Source organism: Lactuca serriola, chromosome 5 (assembly GCF_051521515.1).
Source record: "Lactuca serriola cultivar US96UC23 chromosome 5, Lser_US96UC23_V15, whole genome shotgun sequence".
Classification (NCBI taxonomy): domain Eukaryota; kingdom Viridiplantae; phylum Streptophyta; class Magnoliopsida; order Asterales; family Asteraceae; genus Lactuca; species Lactuca serriola.
Window position 1 is genome coordinate 249,625,601 of NC_136412.1, and position 5,854 is coordinate 249,631,454.

A 5,854-nucleotide genomic window follows, 5' to 3' on the forward strand; every position below is an offset into this window, starting at 1 on the left:
TTTAATCTCTCAGTGTAATGTAACTTCGTATGGACACCTATGATTCAAATAAGCTTGAGTGGGTCAGGTTGGGAAACCTGGTGAGTACATAGAGTTTTCAACCCAAAATAATATCATTATTAGGTTTAATCATCAACCAATTAACCCAATTACCATCCCAATTATCTTCTTTTGATATTCCCTAAAGTATTACCTTAAGATTCATCTCCTATCTCGTGATTACCTCTCATCTCTTTACCTCGCATTTCCTTATATGTTCATTCCTAAGGACTTTTCCTAAGGATCATCGCCTACATCACACAAAAAATAATGGTTCAGGGATTACTCCCTCAATACGCACCTAGTAAGGATTGGAGTATCATGGCATGAATACGTAGTTACAACATCGACTGAACTCGTAATTCATAGTAAGGGTTAGTGTAACGCCTGTGTTTCCGGGCTTGCCATATTTAGCAATGTAATAGTCTAGGTTAACCTTTGTAACCCGTTTTGAAATAATAAGAGTGTATTATTTGAGTATTATGTGTTTTGTGCTTAATTGCTTAATTATGTGGTTTAATTAATTAAGAATAAAAATAAGCGTCAAAATTTAAGTGTAAAATAAACTTAATATCTTTAGGTAATGTTGTAGTAGTTGAAACGAGGTTTCCGAATATATATAGAACGCCCAAATCTGACTTCGTATGCGGAAGTTATGATTTTCTGAAGTTTCGACTTAGCGGTATGCAGCCCGAAATACTCGATTTGAGATCGAGCGGTTTTCACCCAAAGCAAGCTAAACGACAATCGAAGATCTCGTTGTTGGTATCGAAGCGATAAAAAGTTAGGCGAGAACGGACGTCAAATGAAGAAGTTATGAATTTATAACGAAATTTTTCTGTCCCGGCCTATTAAAAATAAATAATAAAAATAAAGTCAAAATTAGCCGACGGAGTCTAAACGAAAGTTGTAGAGCGTAGTCTCACCTACGCGTGGATATAAAGAACGTCGAAAACGGAGATCGTATGAAGAAGATATGAATTTTCGAAGTTTATTAAATAATTAATAATTAAATTTAATTATTAAATCCGGCATTATCCGAAAGGGAGTCACCGGGCATATCCGAAGTACGCCCAGTGTACTGCTGTACGCCCGGCGTACAATGAAGCATGACGACCTTTGCACTCGAGTTCTTCGGATGACGAACGCCATGACGATTTCGGATGAGTACGCTCCGCGTACAGGCGTACGCCCTACGTACTCCGAGGCTCCAGCCTCCTATAAATAGGATGCGAGGGTTCCGGGCTTATTTGCTCATTTCTCCTCGTTTTTGTGCCAAATCTCTGCGCCTAAACCCCCGAAGCCATCCCGACACCCCGAATCTCATATCCAAGTTAAGAAGGAAGTTTTACGCTCCCGAGATCTCGAGAAGTGCGATTCCCGAGCCGAAGCTCTGGCCGCGAGAAGTTCGATTTTTGTAGAGATCTTCCAGATCTGCTGAGGATTACTACTTCTGCAAGTGGTAGTGCTGTCCGATCATCTTCTGATCAAGTGAGTGTATACTACCTTTCATAAACACGATAATAATACAAGTATGGTTCGAGTGTATTAAGTATATTGTTGTTTATATGTGTGAGTTTGTAGTTACTTTCTTCAAACGCATGATTATGAAGTATTTTATACGAAATACGTGTTATGTGTATAATTTTGTAGTTATGTGTGTGAATGTATATTCACTCTCTTCTATCTCATAGATCTGAATTGCTTTCTATGAACTACGTGTTACGTGGGTGTGCCTCATCTGTTATGTGGAATATGTATTGAATGAAAATGATATACAGGTTTTAAACTATGTATAAAAATATATATTTTTATCTACTAATATGTTGGGTAGAACATGAGTAGATAGTTGGTGTGTAATAAACAGATGAGAGGCCTCGATGTTGTTGTTGTTGATCTAGTTATTCAACGGAGTATGGATAACTACCACGGACTCTTTGTAGACAGTCCAGTGGAACGCTAGCAGGTTCATAACTTGTAGGTTTTGTGGGCGATGTGTTCACCGGTGTACTCTATCCCCCTCATGGTTGCCTTTAGGATATCTATTGTTGAGGAAACCCCTTAGCAGTGATGTCCGTCCCGATGAAAATCCTAGATTAGGTCCCTTGAGATAGATGTTGTTTTAGGGACGTAAAGTGAGGATAACGGGAATGGGTAATCGGGATAGTGATTGGTTGGTGAAATTAAATATAATTTTATTTATTGTTGGTTGAAAACCCTATATGCTCACCAGGCTCCCAAGCCTGACCCACTCAATTTTATTTGTATTACAGGAAGTGGCGCAAGGGCGTAAGATGGATGAATCATCGAGTTGTTTTGTTTACAAGTCTGTATATGTATATATTTGTTGAATGACTTGTAATGTTATCGTTTATGCTTTATGGTCTGTATCGGAACATGACGTCCCGAGTTTTGATTATATAATGAAAATGCATCTCTTGATGAAATGCTTTGATAAATATTATTTTATCATGTTTTGTTTTAGGAACAAATTCCGTAACTCTTTGAAATCAAAAGGATTTACTCTGAAATTATTTAAAAGCATAAATGAAAATCGGTCTTTTCTGGCCGAGATTTTGGGGATGTCACAGTTGGTATCAGAGCATTAGTTTAAGTGAACTAGGAATTTGTAGGATTTCTAGACTTAAACTTAGAATGCTAAATGGAATTTTGAGGTGTGTGTCTGTTGGATTTTAGACACGAGCACTAGTTTATTTTAGGAAAGTTGCCTAAAATGCTTTTATGTGCTAAATGTTATATGTTTCCATATATGATATTAATTGTTCGGATCTACGGTCTGTTGCCGACCGGATCTGGAAACCTTGTGTGTGTAGGATTCTAAGCGTATGCCTACGTTATTAGAACTAGCATGTAAACGTTTCGGAGTAATAAGGATGATTTGAATATCAATCGTGAATGAGGATCTAATTTCACCTTATTCGGTGTGTAGATCAAAAATGGTGAGAACAAGGAGTGGTGTTGGAAACGCGGATGAAAACAGGAATCAACCGCCATTGATTGAGCAAATACCTGTTGTAGCAGCAGCACCACAGCCAATAACAATGGCTGGGGTGCAAGCCATGATTCGGGCTATGTTAGCCGAACAAAGGGATGAGATGCGATAGATGTTGCATGATAATAAGGACGTACCTATCATACCTATTGAGGAACCTGAATTAATTCCTGAGCAATCGGAGGAAGGGAACAATAGTCGCATTATGAGTCAAGTTGGGACTCAAGGAGAATGAAGGAACGATCCAGAAAGGAGAAACAACAAGGATGGGCGAATGTACAAGAACTTCTTGGGCGCCAAGCCGCCAAGTCTTTCTGGAAGCCCAAAGCCTGTTGAGATAATGGATTGGATCTCCGAAATAGAGATGGTATTTGAAAGTTGCGACTGTAGCAATAAACAGAAGACCGTCTTTGCGGTTAGACAACTGAAGACTGGAGTCTTGAGTTGGTGGAAGCTGTTGGCAGATACTATGCCACGAGGAGAAGCCCTGAAAATGTCATGGGAGGAGTTCTTGGAACAACTAAGGATGCAATATTGTTCAGAGATAGATCTGATTGATCTGAACAATGAGTTCCAAAACTTAAAGAAGGGGAGGATGAGCATAGATGACTATGCTACTGCATTCACTGAGAAAATGAAGCTATTTCCGTACCTAGTGCCAACGGAACTCTCCAAGATTGAGAGGTTTTCTAATGGACTGCCTGCCGACTTTGGTCCGACAGTCAAGATGGCAACTACTCTGAAAACGGTTGTTCGCGCAGCTAGGAATGTGGAGGCCCAGCAAAAGGAAAAGGGTCTGGAAAGGATAGAAGTTGGTTAAAAGAGGAAGTTCGATGGAACTTCAAGGTCCAATAAGAAAAACAAGTTCTCGAAGTCTGGTTCGAGGGGAAGTGGAGGCGAAGCCAAGTGGTGCGACAAATGTAAGAAGAAGCATCATGGAAAATGTGAGGTAGCGACCACGTGCTATAAGTGTAGAAAGCTAGGGCACTATGCCAATGAGTGTACCCTCTCTAAGAAGGTTTGCTATGGTTGTGGTGAGGAGGGACACATTTCAAGGGACTGCCCGAAGAAGAAGGAGGCAGCTAGACCCAACATTCCGCCAAAGCCAAAGGCGAGAGCATTCCAGATGACACTAGAAGCTGCTAAAGATGAAGCTGATGTCGCTTCAGGTACCTTTCTTGTAAACACATTGCCTGCCCAAATTTTATTTGATTCTGGAGCCAACTACTCCTTTATATCGCATGAATTTGGTAGAAAACTATCATTGCCTGTTGTTAGACTAGATAATGCCTTATTAGTCAAAGTTGCTAGTGGCAAGTTTGTACCTGTTAGCCATCGTATGAAAAACATCTTAATTGACCTTAATGGGAATAAGTTTCTCGAGGATTTATTGCCTATCGAACTAAATGGTTTCGACATCGTGTTGGGAATGGATTGGCTTAGCGCCAAGGATGCCGAAATTTTATGCAAGAAGAAATTAGTTAAAGTAAACCCGCCAGGGAAAGATTCGTTTATGGTGTATGAGGACAAACGCAGAATGAATTCTGGAATCATTTCCCTAATGAAAGCCAGAAAATGTTTGACCAAGGGATGTACATCATATTTAGCATTCGTGATTGATGCTAAGAAGGAAAAGAAGGTGATGCAGAGTATTCCAGTTGTGTGTGATTATCCGGAAGTATTTCCCGAAGATCTTCCTGGATTACCACCTAATAGACAAGTGGAGTTCAGAATTGACTTGTTACCAGGAACAACGCCAATTGCAAAGGCACCTTATCGATTAGCACAGACGGAGATGAAGGAGTTGATGATGCAACTTCAGGAGTTATTGGACAAAGGTTTCATTAGACCTAGTTCATCGCCCTGGGGAGCTCCGGTGTTATTCGTGAAGAAGAAAGATGGAAGTATGAGAATGTGCATCGACTACAGAGAGCTGAACAAGGCAACAATAAAGAATAGATATTCGTTGCCAAGGATTGATGACCTGTTTGATCAATTGCAAGGTTCAAGCTATTTCTCGAAGATCGATCTAAGGTCAGGATATCATCAGCTAAAAGTAAGAGAGCAAGATATCGAGAAAACTGCATTCAGAACTAGGTATGGACAGTACGAGTTCTTGGTTATGTCGTTTGGACTAACCAATGCTCCAGCAGCATTCATGGATTTAATGAATAGGGTTTGTAATCCTTTCCTTGATAAATCCGTGATAGTGTTCATAGACGACATTCTGATTTACTCGAAAAGCCAGGAGGAGCATGGTAGACACTTGCGAGAAGTGTTGGAAGTTTTGAAGAAGGAGAAGCTATATGCGAAGTTCTCCAAATGTGATTTTTCGATTCGAGAAGTCCAATTCTTGGATAACGTGGTCAACCAAGAAGGGATAATGGTTGATCCAGCAAAGATTGAAGCTGTAATGAAATGGGAACAACTAAAAAGTCCCACGGAGATTCGAAGCTTTTTGGGATTAGCCGGATATTACCGAAGGTTTATCCAAGGCTTTTCTTCGATTTCTACTCCATTAACAGCTTTGACCCACAAAGGAGCTACTTATGCTTGGAATGATAAGCATAAAGAAGCATTCGAGAAGCTAAAGAAGAAGCTACGCGAGGCACCGATACTTTCTCTACCCGATGGAGTTGAAGACTTCGCTGTCTATAGCGATGCGTATGGGGTTGGATTGGGTTGTGTTTTGACCCAAAGAGAAAAGGTGATAGCATATGTGTCTCGACAGCTGAAAGAGCATGAAAAGAACTACCTGACTCATGATTTGGAGTTGGCAGTGCTAGTTTTCGCTCTGAAAAT